The sequence below is a fragment of the Macrosteles quadrilineatus genome, unplaced genomic scaffold (assembly GCF_028750875.1).
Source record: "Macrosteles quadrilineatus isolate MER2022 unplaced genomic scaffold, UCM_ALF_1.0 Scaffold_6__1_contigs__length_79288215, whole genome shotgun sequence".
Classification (NCBI taxonomy): Eukaryota; Metazoa; Arthropoda; class Insecta; order Hemiptera; family Cicadellidae; genus Macrosteles; species Macrosteles quadrilineatus.
Window position 1 is genome coordinate 27426798 of NW_026542599.1, and position 26911 is coordinate 27453708.

The 26911-nt window shown below is 30.5% G+C and overlaps 2 protein-coding genes across 4 annotated transcripts in view; both read left to right on the plus strand.

The window, feature by feature from the left end:
• LOC128996124 (dnaJ protein homolog 1-like) overlaps nt 1-26911 on the plus strand; it is a 448367-nt gene that overhangs the window by 25502 nt on the left and 395954 nt on the right. The window lies entirely within an intron of this gene.
• The window catches only part of LOC128996125 (adipokinetic hormone/corazonin-related peptide receptor variant I-like), a 209806-nt gene that overhangs the window by 18544 nt on the left and 164351 nt on the right, over nt 1-26911 (plus strand). For all 3 annotated transcript variants that reach the window (XM_054421243.1, XM_054421242.1, XM_054421244.1), the window contains exon 2: nt 16758-16801. The gene's annotated coding sequence lies outside the window, so the exon portion shown is untranslated. The remainder of the gene's footprint in view (nt 1-16757; nt 16802-26911) is intronic.

Here is a 26911-nt window from a genome sequence, read left to right on the forward strand (position 1 = left end):
TATTACGCATCTGTCTAAATCCTCTGACAAAGTGTAGACCTCCACACGACTCTTGTTTAATTTATTATTTTGTTTAGTTCTTTACTTATCAAATACCATAATATCACTTTTAAAATACCCTAATTTAAATTATTCTTTTCCTATATTAAAAGTTTAATATCATAACAAAAACAGCATTAATACTTATAGAAAAGTGATTCCAAATTGCTACTATGCAGATGTGTATACCTTATTAGAATTAAATTTAGCAATTTTAAGTATGTAACACAGTTGTGTATAGGTGCTCAAAAACATTCCAATCATCTAGATTATTTTCAAACCTCACAGAAGATTTTTATATTAAACATATTATATATATATATTATATAATATATTACGAATTGCAGTTTTTGATTTACTACCAATCTTCATATTTCTCTCCGACACAATTAATTAAATTCTTAAACTTTTGTAGGTTGCTGAACTAAAATAATTATTTGATGGACTTAAGCGTATGGAATAGTAAACGATATGCTATCTTATTAATCTCATACGTGCCCCCTTTTTTAATAGACAAAAAAAACCTATAATAGTGGGAGATTAGAAATATTTTAATAAATTTCTGTATAAAATTTATAAATTGAATTTTTTAAATTATATATGCTTCAAATTGTGTTTTATTTAGGTCAAGTTTATCAAAGAAACATGTTCAATAAGCTTCCCCTTTTAGCGACACGTGTTTGTCAAAGAATATCATCGGAAAACTACCGTAAATAGATATATTGATGTCTTTAGAAATAACTTTTAAATAAATAATTACAATCTTTAGTTCATACTAATTTTGAGACTTGAAATTCAGATGATCTTATGCAAATAGATAATGTTAATAAATTGTTATGAAGATAAAACGGGGTTTTCGTCTCCACAATGATAAGTAACTTTTACAATATTTTTTTTGCTAGTCAAAAATTAGTTATCTTAGATACCTTTCAACCAAGCTAATGTACTAAAAATGTAAAAAACCGTCGTTTTGCCAATCCACCTTGATCTATTCTTTAACAATCAATTTTATGTTCAAAATCAAGTTGAAATGACCTAATAGAATGATAGGTCCCAACCTTACAATATGAATTATGTAAAATCCTTTATTAACTAACGTTATTTAGGAAAAATAAATTTGGCGTAGTTGTATTCAATATATTTAAATAAAATGGTTCCATTCATATTTCTATAGCTGTCGGTGGGGGGATTAGGGGAAAGCCCTGAAAATTTACAATAAACAGACATTGAATTCGTCCCAAGTTTTTATTTTTATTTTAAAACTATCTATCAGAGTTTAGATACTGTCTCTTCAAGATAAATGAAAATATGATTGGAGGAAATATACGTTTATTAAACATACATGTAAATGTAAAGTGACGTATGTTGTTCTCAATACTTTGTTTGCCTTTACATTGTGATCTCCTGCTGGGCACAGCTGGATGCTTTACAAGGCGGCTTTACCAAGCACAGATATGTAAATATGTTTGAGTAGAAAGAATTTCAATGCTGTGATTTGCGATTGAAAATCCATATTTAAATATTTTTACCTTTGATTGTTTTGTTTTTATTTAGGATGTTTGTATCCAAACACTATGGTGTTGTGGTTAACGAAACTTTTAGTAATATAATCATTTGAATATATTAAATACAGTAAACGAGTTTTGAGTGTTTTCATAACTAATTAGTTAAAAATGTCTAACTACTTACGTAATATGAAAATATACATAGAGATCACAAATATCAAGTCGACCTAATACAAACCCTATTAAAAGATATTAAAAAATCAATATATAGGATGAATATATGTTTTTCTCATTTGAACTTTCTTTTTAGTATAATTATTAAAAAAAATTGAACTGTCAATATTAAAATTCACTTTAAATTTTTTTTTATCATAATCTTTTTTAATACGAACATGAAACAAATTGTAGTTTACAACGAGACATATAACTTAATACTAAGTATATAAAAATGATTTTGTAAAAAGTTGAAATGTCCTATTTTTCCACATGTGTTCTAGCGAAGGACTTACATTAGGAGGACTTACCTCTGTGATCTCATCAACTCTGGATATGGAGAGGGCTGCAAAGTATTTAACTAAACATCGCTGAAAACTCTTTAAACAACTTGTCGTCAGGGGTTGAAGTTTCTGAAACTTGAGTGAAAACGATCTCTAAAGTATAATTTGATTGCAACGAATCAAAATCAGATTTTTATGGGATTCCAAAAAAATATGAAATCACAATAAACAGCATGGAAATACTGCTATATGACTCTAGTTTTGTAATAACAAAACTTTGTAAAAACCAAACGTGGGAGTTGTTTTCGTTCAAGTGCATTAAGAATTCCATAAACAATTTTGCAAAGCAACAAATTTGACACAAGAGTTTTTTTTATTCTGAAATATGACTCATGATAAAAATAGACAATCGTTTCTATGCTTCTTCAAACCTTGAGTAATTTTGTCGCTTTATATTTTCACCCACTGCTCTGCACTGACCATCTTTCTAGTCCTGATAAATGTCCTTTTGGCGGGTCGTGACAGGAAAAGTCTGTTGAAATTGTCCACCTCAGTCAATATTTTATGACGTAGGAAACCTTCACAACATTTCGAAATTCAATCGGAAACTAAAAACTCAAAGCTAAGAATGACTATTTTCGTGTTTCTAAACGTCACAGTTACATTAAACAGGTAGATTTTTAAATAGTTCTTTTTTAACATTTCGAATAAGTAGTTTCTCTGATTAATGATAAAAAAAATCATTATTTTAATTGGATTTACTGTCTCCCCCGTCACCAGTATAATTTACAAATAAAATTATTATTATTAAAATATCATACTAAATAGAGTAGTATTTTTTTTTGAATTTTTAATATCAGCTTGAAATGTAACTTAAAACATCAATGGTAATTAGTTACATTACATAAAAAATAAAAGGCAAAAACATACCTTACATAGAAACGTGATTTTTTTTAAATTATTTTAAACTATTCCAACTAAACCAACAGTTCATCTCTTCTTAGATGGTTTAAGCGGAAATAGAGAATATATAATGCAAAATAATTGTAATGGTAAAACAAGTTTTACAAATAAATCAATCAAATTACTGACAATTTCCGTAATTAATTTCAATTCTTGGGCCATAACTTGTTCAATGGACTTCTGCTTTAAAATAAAACACAATGCCGCAGAAAATCTGCAGACTAATGAAATTCTCGTTTGCTTTATCATACCAAAATAAAGCATGCTCTTCAAAATTGGTTTGAAAAAATATGTTAATTGTAAAAATGGGAAAAGCTAATATATGTTTATACATGTTTACCTCATAAAGCACCCAATAAACCCCCATTTCAATCGTGTGGGTTTTGTAAGTCTTTTATAATAAATTTAATTTTACCTGTTTATACAAAAATATAATCAAAATCTGATCATTTTCAATGGAACTTTTTTAGATTGTTAACGGATGGTATTTGTGGTTTTGAGACATCAAAACGCAAAAGTAATTTCGGCCTGGGTCCAGGTCTTACCATGAGACCTACAGTAGGATTTCCTGTATAAGAAATTCGCCAAAGTAAAGAAATTGAATTAATTAATCACTTATCTTAGTTCTCAACAGGGTTTATGTTACTTCACTAACGATTTAGTAACAGTGTTGTCTAGTCTATGTGTATTTTTTATGTTTATGTATCCTCAAATTGAATTTGCTCCAGATGTTGCAGCGGCAGATAAAATTGGTTTAATTTTGTATTAGACCAACCAATTTAATTGATTTATTTTATAAGATTAGGCGGTTACATAACTACTTTTGTAACTGGTCACACTACTTTAAAAAAGTTACAAGTTTAAATACATAAAAATGATAATGAATGGATGTTCAGTGTCGTACTATGTGAAATACTTTCATTTATTACATTCGTGGCTATTATTAGGTTGTGGCTGTATTGAAGCATTTAAATAAAATAAAATAAAAATAAAATAAAATAAAAATTATACATTTCTATGAAAAGCTGGTTTGTTGGAAAGAATGTTAATATAAATTAAAAATTCCAATGAATTAACTTGAAATTCATACTATTATAAATGAAAAGCAGGAAACCTCACTCTTCTCAAAAATGTGCAAAGTAGTTAGAAAGAATGTTTAAACATTTCACTAGTTACGAAGTCAAAGAATGTTTACCGACAAATATAATCTTCTCGACTAGTTCCACCCTTTAACACATATTATTACATGTCTTAACGATGCATTTGGTAAAACATTTTCTAACGTTGTGTTGTGTGAAAGTCTTGAGGAAGGAATAATTTGTACTTTTGGTAAATAATATTGTGATTCCACCGGAAGGTATATTTTATACAGATATCGTGTTTACATTTTATTCACATTCCATCTCAACCCGATGGCTTACGTTTAACAATGTTAAATAATTTAGTTTCAAAACAGGCTGAGGTAAAACAAAATATAATTAAAAAATATAATTAAAAATGTAATTAGAAATTTAATTTAATAGTAGTTATGGATTAGAAAAATATTAAAATCACAAATACCAAACTCAGACTTAAAAGTTATCTGCTCTATAAATTCTATTACGTTAGAAGGCATGTAGATATATATTTTTTTATTTGAAAACAACGTTTCAAATAAAAAAAAAAACAATGTTAAATGGAAAAATATACCATTTAAAGTTAAGTTAAAAAATTTGTATTGCTTATGGAGTAGGTTTATACACCATCAGTTTTGTGATAACTTTCAGGAATAAGCCTTAAAGGCAGTCTTTCTAAGGTGGGAATGTCAGGGGTTTTGAAAGAATTTTAGTTAGATTTATTTACTGACAAAACATAGTATGAAAGTAAAATAATACTAGATGAATAAGTATTTTTTTATATTTTAAAATATTCAAAATTGTTATATAATACAAAAATATATGTTAGTTTGAAGATTGTATTTAGCGAAACACAACGGCGAAAACCCGACTCTAAAAGCATGTTTCGTTCCAATTTTAAGATTTATAAAAATATCTAAATTAAAATCAATAACATTCCATGGTAGAGATAACTTTAAATACTATAACTAATATAATGGTTTAAATACCTTCAGTCACCAGTTCAAATTAGCTATTGCTATTGCAATAGCCGACTAATTTGAACTGGTGACTGAAGGTATTTAAACCATTATATTAGTTATTATAACCAGTTCCGAAATTATTAAATACTATGTCGCGAATGAATGGCGTTCGGCGATAACGGACCTTTAAACCGATAAGATAACGGAGCACCTCATTCATGCGTTATCTCTTTAAATGTTTAAAAACCTACCTCACTTATTGTTGCTATTTTATTAATATTCTCAATGCTGCCATTTTTTATTCGGTTGTCCGTTTGAGGTCAAGTTTGAGGCATTGTATTTTTCTAAAAAAGACCTTTAATTTGATGTGCATATAAATTTATGCTTACCTCACAGATTTTCCTCTGATACCTGAGGAGATACTAGAGCAATGATTTGTAATAAATCATCACTGAATGAATAATGTTTCAAATAATATTTTATAATCAGTGAATTCGTCTACCCATGCTGCTACACAGCTTTGAAATGGATATCATTTCCGAAAATTAATCCAATTGATGATTTTTGATTGAGTAATCCAGTATCATGAACTTTGAAGGTTCTTGGACAAAAATAAATAGGATTATATAATTATAACTGGTGAAATACATCTTAAATTGAAGTAAGAATTCGAAAATGAATTAAATTCATTTTTATGGTCTATTAATACAGTAGATTTGCTTATGCTTGATGTGAAATCTTTGAGTGCATACCTTCAATTTGATGGTATCACGTGTGTTGTTACCGTCGTGTGGTCGACCAATATTAAAGGTTTCGTGTTTCCGTGTGTTATGTGTTTTGTTCTCTATTTATTATTAAACTTTTGACGAACTCCACTGCGAGGAATATGAAGACTACTTGACATTCTTCTGACCTGATGATGTGCTCCATTCGTAGCATGAAATAGCTGTAGTCTACTAACTACAAAGGATCGTTTTGACAGTAACAAGGTAATTTAAACCACTATATAGCTTCAATTTGAGACTTCAATTATGAAAATCGGTCGGGTAGAAGACCCAAACGATCTCAGAAAGAAAACCCAATTTCAACTCTCATAAGAAATACATAAGGAACAAATTTCGGTTACGTATAAGCAGAGTGGTACTGTAGATAAATATATGCCGATGCTTGTATTTAAACAACAAACTCCCTGTATTTAAAAACAAGAATCTTAAAGGTGATTTAGTAAGAAGGGCGTAAATACATTTATATTTTGGAAACTATAAATGGTTTTGGGATTTGAAACCAGAACTAAATGTATGCACGATACAGTAAAGAATGTGTAGGATTGCTAATGTGGCCTTACTAATATCGTCAGCCCATATTAATAATCACCAAGGAAAGGAATATTTTGGTTGGGTGGCGAGGGACCTACAAGTCAAAATCACGCTTTACAACCTCAAATTACTCTTCATCTTAGTCTAATTTTTGATTAGAATTATTAGTAAGCTAAACCCTCCTATCAATAGCAAGTAATTGCCTTAGTCTCAACAATATCAACCACCCAAACTCAGTTTAACGGCAGAAGAGTATTTGCTGCAGAGTCTTTCATTAACTTTATCTATGTCAAGAAGCTTCAAATCTTTGAAGAATTTCCAGAATCTAATTTAATATTTATTTCATCCCAGAAAAATTTTAACTTCATTATTTTTTTATTTATAATATTGTAATAATACAATACAATAGCTTATACATATTTATAACAGTAACTTATACACTTGTTGCATGCACGCGTTTATTTTAATTTCTTTTTCCTGAAACACTGTACGATAGTTTAGCTTACTAACGTTTTATGATAAAGTAGAAATAAACACGGTCTAAATATTAGTGAAACCAGAGTTCATGGCTTCCATTGAAAAACCTTAAATATGTCTCCAATGCATATACATTTTCTTAAGGTTTAATTTAAACTAAAATAGTCGAATTTTACTAAAACATTTACATTTTTTGGCTGATTCTGAGTGTAAGAAAAATTGTATTTAGGATTCTAATCAAATTCATTACAGTTTAGGCAAGTCGAATACTAAATGGAAATTTTGAAAGTTTTACAAAACCCTTCTAGTGCTTCCGAATTGATCCAAGATTTTATTTCTTACCAATAACTTCCACCCACAAATGTTTTGTTCGTACTAATATGTTGGATCCCACGCAACGCCTTTCACATGTCGTACCAATATATCTAACTCTCGGTCCGGGATGGTTGCCATGGTTTCCGAGTCCCTTCTTCTTGACCTCAACAAATCAAAAATGTCAATGGACCTTTTCACGTGCTTTAATAATGCGCTTTTTATGATAGCGCTTTAATAAGTTATTCTTGGAAAGTAAAACTAGGCTAAAAATCTATACAAGACTGCTTTGTAATTATTAACAAATTGATATAGTTTAATAAAAAAACTTAAAATAATGACTGGCTAGTATGATTTTTCTCAATTCTTTTTTAACTGAAATCATTTAATTCGTAAACAATCACTTTAACTAGAGTAAAGTTTTTGATCTTCCCAAGTTTGTCTCATTAAAACATTTTACTTCAACTTTCTCTGGCTAGGCCTATATTATTTTACGAAGAGTCGGCGAATCGTTACAAATAAAATTCTCAATATAACTATCTAACAAACAATACAATATTTTATTAAATTATATTTCCTGATTAACAAAATTTTAATCGTCTTACATAATAGAATTGGAAATATTTGCCTATGATATTTAATGCTAACCACACAGTACTTACATATTATTATCATCATGATGGTGTTAAGTTTGTCAGTCCCTATCATGTCATTGCCTTTCGTAACACCTAATGCATTTTTTTTATTTAATAGGTATTTGCTTAACAAAAACATAAATTCAATAATGGTACATACCGGTACTTATTATATAAACCTATTATATAACAAAGTTTTTAAAAGTAAAAACCAATTTGAATATTGTTTGGTTTTGAAATTTTAGTTATCTTAAACATTCATAAAACTAAAAACTACGTTAGGTTAGGTTGTGAGCTCTAATAGCTGTTGTGAATTTAGCATATTCAATAAGTAGCTCTAACATTAAAAGATGTTTTGAAAATGTAAATATTTGTAGAGGTGTATTGTACACTGGCTTGGTACACAAGAGAGATTTAATTTGCAAAAAGCACAAAGTTGTAAACGCGTATTAGGAAAGTGGCTTTTGTAAGTTTGCTTTTCCAGGTCAATGATTTACTTAGTAATTTAGTGTAAAGCTGTTTGCTTACCGATTTGCATTCGTCACTTTGTATATTAATCGTAAAAAATCTATTTTCCATTTCAATCAACATTAGTTTATATTTTCTTAGCTACTCTTCACTAAATGTGAAAATGTCTACACAATAGTACTATTGAACTCCTTAAGCTATTATAACAATTTTTAATGTCTCTCACTCCAATTGGTTTGACAATAGAATAACTTGACTAAAAAATTATTATGCCCTGTAACTGCAAATTAATTGTGCTACATAACTTTAGAAACCATCGTGATTTATTTTTAGATTTTCAAGTTCAGCTCTTAAATGTGCATCTTTTGGGTTAAAACTCTGGGTCAACAATGAAATTAGCTTTTTCTTCTTTTCATAACAAATAACCTACTACTCATGTCAATTGGTCCAAAGAGGTTCCCCAGTTCGAGGATCTTTTTGTGGGATTGCCGAAATGTTGATGTCGTGCTAACGAATTTGCTTCCAAGAATTGCTACCAAAAGCAATTTATATTCATATCTCTCTATAAACGATATCACAACAAAACACTGTTATAGTTATTGATAAAAAAAATTTAGATTAAAGTACCAAAAAATACATTTACGCTGTGATGTAAAGAAAATGCCATAAAATCAAGCAAACACTTGCAGTTACTGTACAAAATCGGCTGCAACACAATATTTTTTACTTTCCACACCAGTGGCATTTTTAATGAAGTAAATTCAAACGCTTTCAAGGGAAAACAGTCCAACCCCATTAAAGTTTTGTGGATGTGCCGGGAATTGAACCTGTCTCTCCCTCCTGTCTCTCTCTGTGTGTGAATTGAACTCTGTCTGTAGTTTGAGACGCTAACTAGGCCTAAATGCCTTTATTTGGTTATGAAGTATTTGCCCATGAAATAAAATTAATTATTGAATTATAGTGAAGTTTTTAATGATAAAACATAGCAGAGATAAGCATAGTCTTCGTGTAAATGAGTAAGATAGTTAAAAAAATATGTACAAACATTTCACTAGAGTAAAAGTTAAAGATTTTTTGCTGATAAAGTATGCATCTCTGCAACTACTTGTGGCCTTTCGCAGACATTATACATATTTAAAATTATTTTACCAACCAGCTAATTGTAAATAGTTTTACATTTTGTTGAGTATAAACTTTTTAAAGGCATTATTTTGAATTATGTAAACTATCTTGAGATTCCGTCTTACTCTCTTCTTTATGAGAACAATCAAAATTGGTTATTAGTAGCGCTAAACTATAAGAGTAAGATTAGTATGCAGGAAACTTAATTAATTTTTATTATCATATATTAAGTTAACATTAAGTAAAAAATGTATCCCAAAATCAGACAATTTTAAATATTAATTTATTTGCTTTTTAGTACTAAAGCTCGAGATACTTAGTAATATTTAGATTATTATTTTTATAAAACTCAGGTAAGAAGGTCCGAACTTGAAAGCGTTTTTTTGTTATCTCACACATTTTTCATACTTTTACGTATTTTCGCCTATATTTTGTTAAAAATTTATTGTGAAAAATCTTTGACGGGTAAGAATTTTAAATTATACATTTTGTAGCTCTGGCTAACCATTATAATGCGATGCTGCTTTTCACAGAACCTCAATTCCACGATCGTTAAAGGTTCTGGTGACAGTAATTTGAAGATAAATAAATAGTTAAAGTTCATGGTATGTTTGCATTTCCTTACTTAATATACTTAATAACATCGAGTTATTTGTTTCCGAATTTCACATAAAAAAAGTGCCATAAGAATATAATCTTTCCAAAGTTAAGTAGGCTATATGTGCTTGACATAAATCACCCATAAACAGTCTTAAGTTAGTTAACAGTCAATTCATACGAAATCAATCAGTCTCGAAGCTTAACAGGCTTAAGTCGTTTAAACAACAAATTAATACTTAAAATAACATAAAACCCTTTATTTATAATGTTAAAGCAGAACAAACTTTATGAATCCGGAGTTTGTAACGAATGAGAAGTTGTCTGCAAGTTGAAACAAGTCAAGACTTGGTAAATGTCTGTAGAAGTGTGATAGAAGCTACATCTACAGTTTTAATATACTTAGTTGCCGAGGTATTGAGTTTAAAATGTTTTATTGGTCGTTTTGTTGAAGACGGATCAGATATTATGAAACCTTGAATATAATGGTCTTTACATAAAACATTAACCAACAAACATTAACACATGAAACAATTTGTATATTGTGTACATTATTCTTGCTGATTTATTTGCATGTTTATGTGATATGTTCTGTTTCATCAATAGCCGGAATAAATGAAAGGCATTAAATAAATAATATAAAATAAATAAATAAAAACTACACAAATATTTCTAGGTGGTAAACCTCTAGAAAATAAGAAGTTAAAAATTGTTCAAGTGTTTTTCTCTTGTAAGAAAAACAAAAAAAAACTGTATTACATAATATAGTTGTTCAAATCTAGGGTTTATTGATAAAACTTGGTTAGAGATAGGGGTTAGAATCAAAAGCTCAATGAAATGCAAAATTTCAGTAAAGTTTAGGACTAGTTTTCATTAGAGTTATGTTCGCACAGTCTATATAGTGCATGTACTGGCTAGGATAGGCCTTGCATGCTTTCATAAAATACTGTTAGGTGATATTCCACACGCTTACTTATCAGTCAAAATGAACAGAAACGCCCAGAAACTGAAAGAAGACGAATCACTGATAAAGTAAATAACTGTGGAAAAATTACAAAGAAATAAAGGCACAAACTGCATGGTAATTAAAACAATGACTTGAACAGAGTTTTGTAATGTTATTGATTTCTCTACAACTAGAAAACACTCAATTAATTCGCGAACAATCGTTTCGCGTGGAGTAAAGATATTGATCTGGCCAAGTTTGTCTCATTAAAACTTCCTTCTTAAGTGTTCTCTGGCTATTTTCTTTTGCAAATGGATTGGGGTATTGTGATGAAAACAATAATGATATAAAAATGTATGTAACTAACTCTAATACATCATAATACTTATTTTTTGGTAATACGATATCTTATAATTAATTGTCTTATGTAATAACAACATAGAATATTTGATTAATTTTTGTATTACATTTTACATATCCTCCTCATTCAAAATGAAAACTTAGGTACGCTAATACTGAAATGAAATGAATAGTGAATAATGAAATGGGAAGTCTTAGAGGAGAAAGAGGCGAGGCTATATAACTGAAATTGCTGTTCTGTTCATCTTTTAAAACTATAACAATAGCAAATAAGCTTTAGTGAAGTGCATTTGATACTCATTGCAAAATGAGTTAAGATTGGTTGTATATTAAACAAAAAATGATAAAAATGAGGTACAATTATCTTTCTTAAGTGAAGATAAGAGATAAATATAGGCTTTTGAAATAGTGAAAGCTTTAAACATGTAATATCTTGTCATCAACATCCATTGGAAGTTAATTGTCAATCGAAGCCTAGGGGGAAATTACGTTCACCACGGTTGATTAATCAAAAACACCAATTTGCCTTTCACAGTGTACAAAACTGAACAGGACATCGATGTCTTAGTTTTGAACTTTTACAAAAACTATGAATATTTTAATTAAATAGATAATAATACATTGTAAGCGAGAAAGATAATCAAAGACACATTTGCACTGCTTACAACCATCCCCATCAATATAAAAATATATAGAAAATAAAAGTAAAAATGTATAGTACATAAATACAATTGTTAACCCCGCTGCGTTAAAGTTATGAAATGTACTGAATTCACGATCGTTCTTTAGGTATATTTTTTTATAATAAGTCAACTTGATCATACATTATAGTTTATAATAGGTTAGATTAGGTTAGGTTGGGTTAGTTTATGTTAGGTTAGGTTAGTTTAGGTTATGTTATTTAGGTTAGGTATAAAAATAAATTAATTCACAGACCAGAGACCAAACAGTTAGTACAAAGAAACACTTATATGTTTCTGTTGAATAGTTTATGTAAGATTATTTACCAAGACTCCGACCCAGTTTCAACATCCACCAGACTCACGTATTCAAATCAGCTGGTGTCAATGTAACGTGTTGTCCGTGACAGTATATGTAAAAGAAAACGGGCGGTTTTATCATACAAATTACGGTCTCAATCGTAGCCTCCTCTAATACAAGTACGTGGGCGAGAGAAAAGTGGCAACGTCGCTGCCCCGTCCTACCGAACAGCTGTTACGCTATTCATAATGGAGCTTCTCTGCAATGTTTGTGTTACACGTTTGTTATTTCTGATTTTACCGTTGCAATGAGCCGGCCGCTGTGACGTTGCCACACACCAACACGGTCTTGTATTAGCGAAGGCAATATCTCAACAGAAGATGGTTAAAGTATGACGTGCAATTCCAGCTTGAAGAGGGCAAAAAGTTTAGCCAAAATTGGTTGTTAAGTATAAATTATGTATTTAGACAATATTGATATTGATTGACTTTCGTGGTCTGTAAAGTGAACATCCTATATTTTAAAGATACATAGATTTATCCCTACCTTAATTGCAATTCACGTACGAAAGAACGTGGAAAAATATACATTGTGATTATTATTTATTTTAAAACTAGAAACTAAAATCTTTGTTTAGGAAGTTCAACATAACTTTTTGCCAAACAATATTGCTAAACAAAAAATAATAACTATACTTCTCTTTTAAGTCCAAAACGGAAAACGATGACAAAAACATAACACATCTCCAAGTGAGTGTGAGACATAAAGAAGGTTCTACACTGATATATGGGAGTCTGTAGATGACAGTTTACCTATGATTGCTTCGTTCAGTTGTCATTTTATCTTTTCTTTTTTCAATTTTTTTTCTAAAACAACGTTTGAAGATTAGTGTATAAATAAGGAAAATACAGAGTGAAAAACTTGAAAAACCTATTGGAAAAAACGATCACGTTGAAAATTATATTTCTCAATCTTCAAAAAAATCTACGAAAGCTAAAGCTGGGGTTGTAAAAAATGTCAATACGATCGAAGAGGTGAAGTTTTAAACTAAACATGTGGTAAACACATACATGTTATTTTACGAGGTGACTACTTAAGTTAGCTTTGTAAATTCAATTCACAAATTACGTACAGTGGCGATGTGACTTTCGTAAGCTTGAATTTCTAGGTGAGTGATTCACTTTGAGGTAATTCGTTCCAAAGCGGTTTGTTTGGTTTAGTTATTGCATTTAAGACTCTTATATTCGAGAAAAGGAAAAATATATACCAATTTGATACAATTATTTTTATTTGATATGCAATCAAATATTGTCTGTTAGTTAGACTATGGAATTTATACTTGAATTTATCAAGATATATGTAAATAGTACATACATTCATATGTGAACCACACGTTTATCGTTTTAAAAGTAATAAGTGTAATTCAACTTGTGATATGACGAGTAAGTAATCGCTTAAAAACTTCAATATAAACTTATATTTACAAGCAACATTTACCGAGAGACTGATTTTAATTGATTTCAAAAAGACTGTTTTGTTTGGTTTTATAAGTTATTTGAATTTGGTCACATGTTTTAATTGTTTTAATAATGTAAACAACTTATAAGATATATGTCCAGATTACATGTAACCACACTCATTCAATTGTGGTCCTTTGCTTTACTTGAAACTTCAAAGCACGGTATCGATTTATTCACAATTTTATCGATATAAAAAATTTAATAAGTGCTGTAACACAAACAGATAAACCTCATTTACACTAAAATACATGTTCGGTTATTAAATATTACATTAATATATTGTTGAGCATTCCAAAGGATTTCTTACTTACTACGATTAACTTAATTTCTATCGAGGAAACTTGTTATAACTACTGTTTACAAAATTGTTGATTAGCAATACGGAAAAGCTATCATGAATACTAGAAAAAATAACCTAAGAAGTATACATTCATAAGCACATTCAAGCGCAATCCACAAATTGTAAAAACAAAAGGCAAAAATCACTTGAAGGCAAGCACAAAAATGGATTTGAAAAGATACTTAAATAAATGGAATGAAACCGATGCTGAGTCGTATGAAATGCATTTAAATTGGTTCATCACTTTCATATGAGCTTCAGAACAATAGTTACCATTGAGAGTTACTGCTTGTATTTCTTCGAGGTTCTTTTGAGCGTGGCTGGGGTAATTGAATGTGGTGTATTTATATCCTGAAATAAATTTAATCCAACATGGTATAAAAGAGTTTTAAAAATATTGCTCCCTTCATATCGGTTCCCTTGGCAGTTAGAAAATAAATTGTATATGCTCTTATGGAATTTTTTTCATAAATTTATAATAAGGCACAGTTTAAGAAATGAATTGCAGGGCTAATATTAATCGAGGGTTAGTTTATAAATGACTAATTGACTCAAACACATATTCAAATACATTAGTTATCATAAAATAGATATTTATTTGATTTTAATTTCCCGATTTAAAGTCATCTATGAAAGCTAAAATGGTATTGAATGGTTCGATATGCCTTGGAGACAAATTGTGAATGACATTAAATGAATTTTGCGCACGGGTCCCCTGAAAATAGATATAGAATATATAATATAGAGATAGAAAATAGAGATAGATTGCAAAAGATAATTTGTAACATGGAAGCTGTTGAATGAGTTCCGAAATACATTACAAGGTAGAACCGTTGTAATGCGTTTAAAATTACACTTCCGTTTAGAAATGGAAACGGGTCTGATCTTAACATTGGCGCTAAGATCAGTTCAAGAACCATCTTCTTCCAACCACGTCACCTTTTACCACGTATATACATTATCATTAATGATTTCAAAGGTATTTATGGAAAAGATATTGCATAATTTTAAAAACGAAATACCATGTATGGTGGATAAGAAGATACTCAATACACAAGATGTATTCAGTTAAATTGTTTTACAAAGCCTACCTCAATTTGTGTTTTCAGGAATCATTTGCAAGCTCTTACCTGCAACCGCTTAGTTCATACAGTAAAGGAAGTATTCCTGTGTCTCTACAACCAGTTAAAAATATACCTGATTTAATATTAACATTTAACTACGTATGTAATTAAACCAATTCAACTATTAAATTATAATCTTCATTAAACTAATGTTAATTGTGCATCTACGCAAAGGAATTGATCTTTGATCACGCAATTTTAAAACTTATTTTAGTTTAAAGATGATTGAAAAAATAAAAGTAAAAGTTTCTCACTTTTGTGCATTTGATCAACAACTAAAATTTATACGTGTGCTTAAAATTCGATAAAATACTAAATCGTACATCATGATTTTCAACTTGTTAGGTACGTAGATCTTAGTTTTGTTCATTCTAAACACTGTGCAACTAGAAAGAACGCAGCTGATATTGGAAATCCATCCCTGTCAGCTCTTGTAGACCGTCCAAATGTAAAGTTTTTCACGCTGTAACATATTGTAAATGCTAAATAACACACTCAGAAACACTGAAACCTAAACTTCGTTGTATAAATACGTTCTTTAAAATCGATTGACGCTAGTTTTAAATTGTATTATATTTAAGTATGTTTAGAGCTATTGCTCATAAATTAAATATCTTTTAATCCTTAATCCAATATAATTTAAAGCTACTTAAGGGGTGTCTACGACCACAAAAATTGACTAATACAAGAAAAGTATTGCATATAAAAGTTTCTCCACCTTAATAGGCTTGTTAGGTTCGGAATTGTTTGGTTCTGCCGATGTTGGGAGAACATTACACCTAGGGAAGTAACAGGTGTAACAACTGTATAAATTAAGTTGGTTGTGTAGCAAATGAGTGCGGTGAGCTTACGTCTTGGTACAAATTGCAACATCTCCTCTTCCCAGCTCAAGCCATTACAACTTGGGCTCACGATTCGTGCAATTCAACTTTATACTGCATAGATTGAAACAGTACTTTTACGTAACAACGTTTACAACTACTTGGGGTCATTCGGTTGTCATTATTTAACAGCATTTACTGACACATTTGCAGCATTTACTCGGGGACATTTAAACCAGTAAGATACCTATTTAGATGGCATACGAGTTTTCCATGCTCAACTAGTTTCGTCGTAAAGGGCACTGATCTTACTTTTACATCGAAAGATTTATTTCTTATGTTTTTACCAGCTAACCTATGGTGCTAACATATTTTTCCGTAGTAATGAAGGTGCTTAACCTCATAAAATACCATCGACTTTGGTTTAGCTATTTTAACGGCTGAGCTACTTTATTTAAGTTTTTTCTGTGAGAGTTAAGGTATTCGGGTGTACAATGTGTTTGACAAACAATACTCTAAATACATGAATATGAAACGAATATCCTTTTTATAAGATTAATTATCTTGTCTTATTTTAAGATCTCCTCACCTTAATCTCCAGATCAAATATTTTGGAAAACGTTATTTTTTACAACCCACTTCTTTATTTTGTTCCAGACAAAGTGAAGGACTAAACCAGGGGAAATATCACAACAATAAAGGTAAGCAGATTTAGCTTTAATAAAGTGACATTTATTCAAATGTAATTGTATAGTTAGTAGTGTTTATTGTATTATCCAAATGTTATCACCTACGTTCAAACTAAAACCAATGCCCAACACAGCATTTCCGTATGGCCTGAAACATCGACGCAAAGATTTTTAAATAAACGGTATCAGCATTCTGACACATACTTTCTCCCATAAGTTTGTCAACAGCCTTTATCACGTGTAAGCGGTGAGAGTAAATATACGGAAATGGGATTAGTACAATTTTGATCATAATTTAAAGGATAATAATATACAAAATTTTTATCAAAATCGTTCGGGCCATTTTTGTGAAAATCCGATTTTCCCGTTATTTTATGGGGTTTTTATGGGAAAATAACATAATCTACAATAACTTTTGACCGGTAATTTTTACAGAAATGGGATTTGTACCATTTTGTTCAGAATATAAAGGACAATGACATACAAAATGTTTATCAAAATCGTTCGGGCCGTTTTTGGGAAAATCCTATTTTTTCGTTATTTTATGGGGTTTTATGGGAAAACCCCCATTAAAAATCAAAATTTCTAAAAATTTGAAAAAAACTATGAATGTTGTAAGGACCATTACATACTATGTTAAATAAAAAGCGTGTTTTTTTAAATCCTATTTTTCGTTATTTTATGGGGTTTTTATGGGAAAATAACATAATTTACCATAACTTTTGAACCGTAATTTTTAGAGAAATGGGATTTGTACCATTTTGTTCAGAATTTAAAGGACTACAACATACTAAATTTTTATCAAAATCGTTCGGGCCATTTTTGAGAAAATTCGATATTTCCGGTTTTTTATGGGTTTTTATGGGAAATTCCCCATTAAAAATCAAAATTTCAAAAAAATGAAAAAAACGCCTGGAGATACCATGGATTAGAACCTACATACCAAATTTCATCGAAATCGGACTACAGGTGTAGTCTCTAGCTCTGTACACATCCAGACACACACATACACACACACAGACATCACTTCGAAAACCACTTTTTTGGGTCCAGGGGGACCCAAAACGAATATATCCACTCAAAACTCAAACTCGAAAATTTTGACGAAAACAATACTTTCTCCATATACTATGGTATAGGGGGAAAAAGTAATAGATAGTTGCTGTAGACAAAATATAATGTACAATTCGTGTTAACAAATAGAGACACAAGGCTTGCCTAGTCCGTCAACATTTATATTTCTCTCAGTTCATTCACCTATTGGGTCTGAAGATGATTGGAGTTTCCAATCGAAATTGATCACCACTTACCAACTTACCATATTTTATATGTATTTACCGTCTTTTGATTCAACAGTTTAAGCGTAAATATACTATTACAAGTGTTATTTGACGTATTTATTATACTCTCAGGTAGTTTAATAACATGTATGACACTGATCAACGAAACAAATTTTAAAAGAATTAAACCCAACATCACAAAGTAACAAAAAAAAAAAAAAAAAAAAAACAGACATTATAGGTTTTTATTATTTAGGCTATGTATTTTACAATTCAATCTACGACGTAAATAAGAAGGAATATCCCTGTAAATAATCATAAAAATACACTTTATACGTGAAACATTGTACAAAATACTTCAAAAGCTGTAAGGTAAAACCCCATTGTAAAAATGTATAAATAAGCAATTGTATATCAGTTTTCGAAACGAGTGCAGAGAAAACGTTGAATTTTACTTTTCAACAATACGATCAAAGAAAAGAACAGCTGACAGGTCTTAAATCAAGTGTAAAATAAGCTTGTGATTGTAAGGCCAAAAAGCTAAACGATGATTCCCGCATCTTTCATTTACGAACCGAATTACTTTTACTCAGAAATTATGTTTTCCCCTTTGAAAATAGATGTAGTTTTATATTTCTTAAACCCTAAGGTTCCATTGTCATGCCCTTAGACGTAGGGTGTTTTACGAGGAGAAGGTTTGAGTGGCTTCATTTTGTAACGAGTTCATTAAAACATAAAATGCCACCCCCACAACGTATCACCACATGCCATAACGTATTTATCCGAAGTGGTGGATCTTCGTGCATGCTGTCCATGATTTCCCCGATCCACGCCCACATAATTTCTGACAGTAAAATAGCTTGTCAACAAAAACGTTTTCGTATTTATCGATATCAGTATTTCGTCGACGAACTGGTGCCTCCCGTAAATGTCACATTCAGTAGTATTAGCCTCCACTCTAACAAGTACTACTTATACAAAAAGGTTACATCCAACGCAAAACCTGTCATGTCATACCAAGATGCTTTCTGACACATGGTTGCCATGGATTCAAAGTCTCTCTTGACCTCAACAAATCACAAAAATGTCAATGTATTTCACAAACTTTAATGATGTTCTTTTTATGATTGTATTCTCATGAGTTTTCTTGGAAGTACATTTTATTGGATGGAAACATATTTGCTGCCCATGATTCTTGAAAACATAGTCCTATACATGAAATATTGGGGTTAAAATTATTTTTGCAGTTTCAAACATTTAATTTGAGCAGGGCAAATCAATTTAGGATATGAAAATAGTATAAAAATCAAACATATCAAATCTATTTGTGTGTAATTTTTGATTTGTTTTACTAATGTTGATGAAGCTATACTGTCTGCTAAAAAAAATTGTTTAAGGAATCATTAAAGTACTTTCATTATAGTTCGTTCGGTAACGCCACCTTACAAAAATAATAGTTTGTTCATTAGTTTAGTTACCATACCATTTGGACAAGGTTTTTTAATATTTATGCCACTTTATATATTCCATAAATTTGAAAGGTGGAAAATACGAATACAATTGTTGGTATGACATTTCATAAAAACACATCCCACCTAAAGAAAAATTAATACCTTTTCAAGTAAAAAAATATAAGTTTTTATTTAGTGAAAACCCGAAGGTAACGACCCTCTTACTACCCGAAGTTTTAGTCTCTATTTTATCAGAATATATGCAAATTAGAAAGTAAGTAGCCGTCAATTCGCCACCATACAACGGGTGCTAATCTATTTCACAACAAGATTTCACTTTTCCCCATAAAGCCTAGGAAAAAAAATCCTGATGAATTGTTTGCCATTAAGTATCAGTTAAAAAAAGAACAATCTGCTAAACATGTGTGAGTCACACATTTTTAGTTTCCTAGTTCCTAGTTCCTATTCCAAAATGTACACACCTACGCGTTTGAATCATGGTTTGAGTCTTAACAATATTAATTTTTTTATAATCTATCCTAGATGGATTGTGGTGATTATAAAAAAAGAAATACTGCAGGTTCTCTTGGACGATAATTACATTTGATTTCCTTATGTGATGATAATGATAAATAGACTAAGCATAGACTTAGCCTATGCTTAGCCGACTTAGCAATTATCTGAGCCTATGCCTAGACTTAGCAATTATATGACGGTCATTAAAGGACACCTAACAATAAGCGTGCCAAACAGAAACTATTGCGAAATGCAATCTCCATAATTAGCTACAGGTAAATTAATGTTTAAAATTAAAACTAAATCTCATTCAAAGCAATTAATTACATGTCTTTAAATCATGAAAAGTGTATAAATTTTTAAAAATATTACATTATTTAGATCGTTAAAGTTATTGTTACATATTGATTTCTTTCTCTGTTAATTGTCAGCCTCTCATAATATTTTACAATTTTTTCGGCTATTTGTAAGTACACGTACCAATATAAAATGGTGCATGCCGTTGGTGAAAAAATAAATAAAAAATAAACAATCATAAACGAAGCATTACTAACTAGCTCTATATTTGTTATCCGCAACATTAATATTTCACAATAAAACTAAATGGCTTGGATAAATGATTCATTAAATTTATAGCATGATATCGTAAATCTAAAATAACGATGAGACTTAAAATAAAAACTTGACAACAATTAAGTGACGAAACGAAATAAACAAAGCTATTTAAAATCAATATATTTGTTGAAACGCCATTCATTCGGTAAACCAATGACATCAACACACATTGTAAATATATTGTAAAATTAAGCCCCGTGGCAAATCACATTCACAACTGCTGATGAAACAACACACTGTTATTGCGAACTGCGCTCCTCGGTGATTACATTGAACAGGATATCACTTGATAAGTATTGAAACCGTTAAAGAAATCACGAACCCTTAAACTACAGTGTTTATACGAAAATGGTTACATTAAGTGTTCACTTTTATAATAAAATAGTAACTCGAAAACTTACAGTGTGCGGAGGTTTGTTATTCAATCATGCCAAAACGGGTGACATCGAGATATTGAACAAAGAGATTTGCTATAGTCCCATTCACTACCAGGAAACACAAGAACTCTTATACAGAGAAGTGCCAGTAAAGTGAATAAGGAAGGATAAATAGGCCTATGTAACTCTTAAACATTCGCATCGATTTACTACACAGAAGAAAAAGACTAAAATAAGTTTTGAGTTTTTGATATAATTATAAAAGTGTATTACTCAGGCTAGCTGTTAATTGTAAAAACATCAACTCAATTGTTGTATAGAATTTATATATAAAAAAATGCAAATTTACATAAAATAAGACTAAATAATTGCATAGAACTACAAAAGCTACGACATTTAATCCACAAGCATAATATTTTTCATACAACTTTTTGAATTTGTAAAATTCAAAAACGCGTTTACATACTATGCATGTTCAATAATAAGTCAATAATGATTCTAACTTTATTAGGTTGAAACCCATTTTGTGTTGTGGTACGGAAACTAAATACCATAATAGCTTCCTACAGTTTGGTGAACAAATTTATAACTAGGCTTACTTAAAATGTTGGAAACATATCCTTTACATGAATTAAAATGTCAGCATCCAAAACATTTGTGCAAGCATTAGCACATTTTGCTTTATCTACAGTCTTAAAAACTGTAAAGCATTACTCTCGAGCAGTCAAACACGATGAAAATGTGTAAAGATACTTGAAAAATTGAATAAAGCTGCTGTGCGGGATGCATTTAAATCGGTTCATCACTTTCATATGAGCTTCAGAACAGTAGTTACAACTGCTTCACTGCTTGTATTTCTTAGAAATTCTCTTGCGCACGGCTGCGTAAATTGAATGTGGTATATTTATCTCTAGAGTGAATGGTAAAACCAGCGAGAATATCAAGATATATTTTCCGAAGTTAGAGGTAAACTTGAATTGTTTGTTTTTAGTAAATTGTTGTTTAAACTTAATTTAATGAAGTTCATATTAACGATATTTTTCATTTTAATTTGCCGGCGGCGCATAGTCGAACACAACAAAAAGTCCATGGGCTATCTATCTCTAAACCTGCTGTTTATGATATTAGTGAATAATATTTTGCGTTAAAAACTCTACGTTTCAAAACCGTTATAGTCACCCCATTAATCAGTAATACAACCTATGTATACGTATAAACGGCATTTATGCGAATGCAATTTCCTTTTTAACTGTATTTTTAAAATTATTGTGTGCGCGAACCTTATTCGTTTCATAATGTACGATATAATGGATACAGTAAAATGGTTATTGTATTAAAGTGAATATTGCACTAAACCGGATTGCATTTTTGTTCATTTTAGTCTACATAAAAAAACGGTTCACACATGTTTAAAACATTTTCACGACCTCGAAAAGATTACAACTATAATCGAAATGAGATAAATTAGGATTTTGTGTACTTTGGTTTGTGGTTTTGGATACAATAACCCTATCAGGATATTGTATCCCAAACCACAAACCACTGAACGTAGCCACTAATGTCAGCCATCCATCGCTGTCAGGTCTTGTAAACCGTCCAACTGTAAACGATTCCAGACTGTAACATCGTGTAAATGCTAATGTAGCCGTTACACCATCCACCAGCTGTAGGACTAGCACAGGGACACGCGGAATTTTACACTATAGGCTACTAGTTTACACATCAGGCATCTCATAAAGGCAGTAAGGTGATTTGTATGAACGACTTGAAGTTTTACAAGTTAAAAATCAATAGTATATGATATTAGGGGTTTAAACTATAAAGCTCTGTAGAATCAGGTATTTCTGTAGAGTGCTGTAGTAGAAAACTGTTTATAATTTATTTTATAAGCTATTGTTAAGACTCGGGGGCATAGAAGACTTAGAGAATGGGAATAAGACCAAAATCTTTCAATTGATGATTAATCTATTATAATTATTAATGGTTCCTGAGATGGAGAGAAACTTTATGAATATCTTATTTTACGAAACTTTTGTGGTTATAGTAGTTTACGCAACGATCACTTAAAGACAGTGTTAACACTATTTACGCGACTTACTTACACTACTTTACCTACGACCGGTTATTAATTACTAATAATCACAACTCTAAATTTCTAAGAGATTTTATGTTTTCGTTTATAACCTCTCATTGCCACTGACATTGATGCAAACTCATTGTACCAATCATTAATTGCAACAATCGTTAACAATTAAATTATTAAACAGCTGACTAGTTGAAGTTCGAAGCATTGCAATTTTACTTCTTCTCTCTCAATTCTTGAACCTTATTGGTCTTTTATCCATGTCCGAGGATTCATTACCATTTCTTTCGTCCACGTTTTTTAAATTGACGAATATCTTAAGTAAAACCCAACATAACTGTGGAATTAAGAACTTTTTCTGCATCCCATTCTTTTGTAATCCATGGGTTTTATAAGACTTATTTAATCATTCTGGTACACGCCTAACCGTATCAATACAATCAATTTACTAGTGAATAAATTGTTCAAAGCTTCTTCTATGAACAGTAATTAGTAAACGTAACACATTTGAAGTTTATGGTAGGGTTTCTATCGTAACTGTTAGGTCTAATTAACTACGCACATTTATGGACTTCACTGAATAATGAAGAAATTGTAGTTCGTTTGTGAATGTGAGTGCTTCATGGTCAAAAATACATCATTAAGTTATCTCATCTCAAAGTTTGAACAGATAGTTTAAAGTTTCTGTAAAATCCTGTACTCTTTGACCGCTGTACTATTTAAGTAGGACAACGCCTCTACATAACTTATATGTTTATATACTAAGTTGAAACAGTTTAGGCTGGGAAAGAAGAGAAGTAGCAATTTGTACAAAGACGTAAGCTCGCCGCACTAATTTGCCAAGTAACCACCTCAATTTACAGAGTTGATACACTTGTTTCTTCTCAAGGTTTGATGTTTCCAAACAACAGTAAAACTTTACAAACATTAAACACTTAACCCTTAAAGCCATCTGAGGTCTGAGGTGGGAACTATTAGATTTTCGTGAATTCTTTTTCTGTCAGGAGCAAACAAAGAAACAATCTCTGGTGTTACGAATTCTTCAAGTTTGTAGATTTTATGAAAACCAAACCCATCCTACAGATCATAGAGCATACTTCAAGAAACTCTTAGAAACAAAAGTTACTAACTTTTTTTTAAGGTTTTAAACCGTACAAGAATTTGAAACCCTGCGAAACGTAGAAAACAAACCCCTCTTCTTCACAGATGATAAAAATAATTTCTATCAGCTTTATTTTGTTTTTATGGTTACAGGCGATATCCAGAAATAGTTTCAATAGTTTATTCTAATATTTTATGGTTGTTAGTCATTTATGTTTTAATTTAGACTAGCTGTACCTGCGGGCTTTGCCCCGTTTAACTTCATAAGCATTCGCATGACTCAATCACGTCCTGGTTGAAGTTCGTTCGCTACGCTCACTCACCTTTAGGTTGGAGCTCGGTCGCTGCGCTCACTTGCCATCAGGTTAGCTCGTTCGCTACGCTAACTCGCCTCCAGGGTTAAGTTCGTTGGCTACGCTCACTCACCTTTTGGTTCCAAAATAGCTGTTGTCATAAATAAACAAAAAAATAATAGTGCTGCACCCTGTTGGTAATCCTTGTAACTTTAATGCTATTGAACATCATAGAACAGAACCAACTTGTTTAATTGAAACAGCTGTTTAGATTCATTAATTCTTTTTCCTTCTAGTTCTATCTTATTCCATTCGATTTCCTTTGTTTAAAACTTTTAGAATTTTCATGTTTTTTAAATTCGTGTAATTGTGGTTGGTCGATAAAATAGAATAGATTCAACTGAAGAATATTTCATGTACGAAGAAAATCCCAAAAAATCCAAATCATATTTTAATTAGCCAAATTACTTCAAGAAACACAATCTTTGTCTAAATTTTAGAATTAAATAATCAGTTACAAAAATGTTTTTCCAAATCCTGTCTAATTCTATAAATCATCTGTATATCTAAATTATATTTATTTATATATAAACAACAGTTAAGTATTTAATGTATTTGAAGTTTGAAAATGGTCTTATGTCCGAAACGTGTCACTTATATTAAAAATATAATATTCCGGGTGCTCAGTTGTACTTATTTACTACAATAATTTAATTTATTCTAATAATATAACAAAATAATGACAATATTTAAAAAATTTTATTTACTCCTCCCAACGTGTTGTGGTTTTCACTTGATTACTCCGCAGCTCAAGACAAATTAAGTACCTTGAAACCACCTTTCTAATTCCTAGGGGAATAAAACGTTACAGGATCAAAATCAGACTAGTGGAGCTGCTGAAGTCTCTGGAGCTTCATTTCAGGGTATACAGGACTCAGAAGAACTTTAGGGATGAACATAATTATATTTTAATACTGCAGCAATGCAGCTTGCAGTTAGTAATTTTATCCCTGTCCCTATAAAAAAAGCAAAAAAATAAGCATTTACACAAAAGGCTAAATATTTACATTTGAGTTTTAAAACGAATAAAGGCTGGGTTGTGATTTCATCGGGTTTTCGTATTTTACTTTGAATATCTCTTCTTATGTTATATTGCGTGTTACTATGAATAGTTGTTGTTTAAATTAACCAAAAATATTCTCATGGTGAGGTATAGAAAAATATTCTCTATGTTAATCTTGTGGACGAAAGCTGAAGCTAAGGCCTGCCAGTGCTCTTCAAAATTTACCTATCTAAAACCTAATTTCTTTTTGCAAACAAGAACTAAGCCAAAATATTACTATACATTGGGGTGCAAAAGTAGGTGTACAGTAATGAAAAATTGTATGGAAAAAGTATATTCATTCATACATAAACTTTCCAATTTATTTGAAGAGCAGAACCTTAAATTTACTCTTAAAAATGTTGGACTTACTTAAAAAACACTCACTTACTTTTGTGTTCAAGCTGTTTATCTGTTTGTATTGTAAACCTATTTTTGAAGCCCTCTGTATATTATTATTTACCTCAAATGTTTAAATCCATCAAGAAATAAGGAAAGTGTTAGTTTAAAAAATTGCTCCACGTAGGCATATTATATTATAAGGAAATCATGGTCTTGTATGTTATACCTTGGGGAGTATGTTTAATCTATGGTTATACTCAGCCAACAACACGAAAATTCTCCTGATATTATGTGTTTTACTATGGAAAACCGTTCTAGTATGCAATTAATACTGCAGAAATAGTTTGTCTGTTTAAGTAAAATTTTTTTTATAAGAAATACACTAAAACCGTGAAGGCCCATGGGGCAAATCCCGAAAACTAACTGTTATTAAACAAATTGGTGAAAGGGGAGTCTAAATAAAAACTCTACATTTTGACACATTGTTTGATGCTCCTGTGATTTGTTGTGAACGAAGTAAAGGACCTCCAAAGAAAACGACTCTCAACAGGAAAAGTAAGAAGTTTCTCCTCTAATAAAGCGTAGTTTTTCCTTATAGCTATTAGCCTGTTTTTTGTCCACAAAAGCCAAACCCTTTCACAAACTTAAATATAAGCTGTTATGCCACTTGTTGTTTTACACACTATTTTAGTAGGCATAGTCTTCGATTTTTCCGTAAATTAGTTTTTTGCTGGACTTACTAATCAATTAAATATACATTTTGTAGATATATCCTACAGGTAAATAAATATACTCACTCACTCCTCGTGAAATTGAAAAAAAAATTATAAGCTTCTTCCACTAAAACTTGATATCATGATATAAAGATCATGATAATCATTGAGTAACACGATTACTTCAGCTTTGTTTTGCATGGTTTTGTTTGTTTCCTTATTATTATATTTATCTAACTTGCATTTATT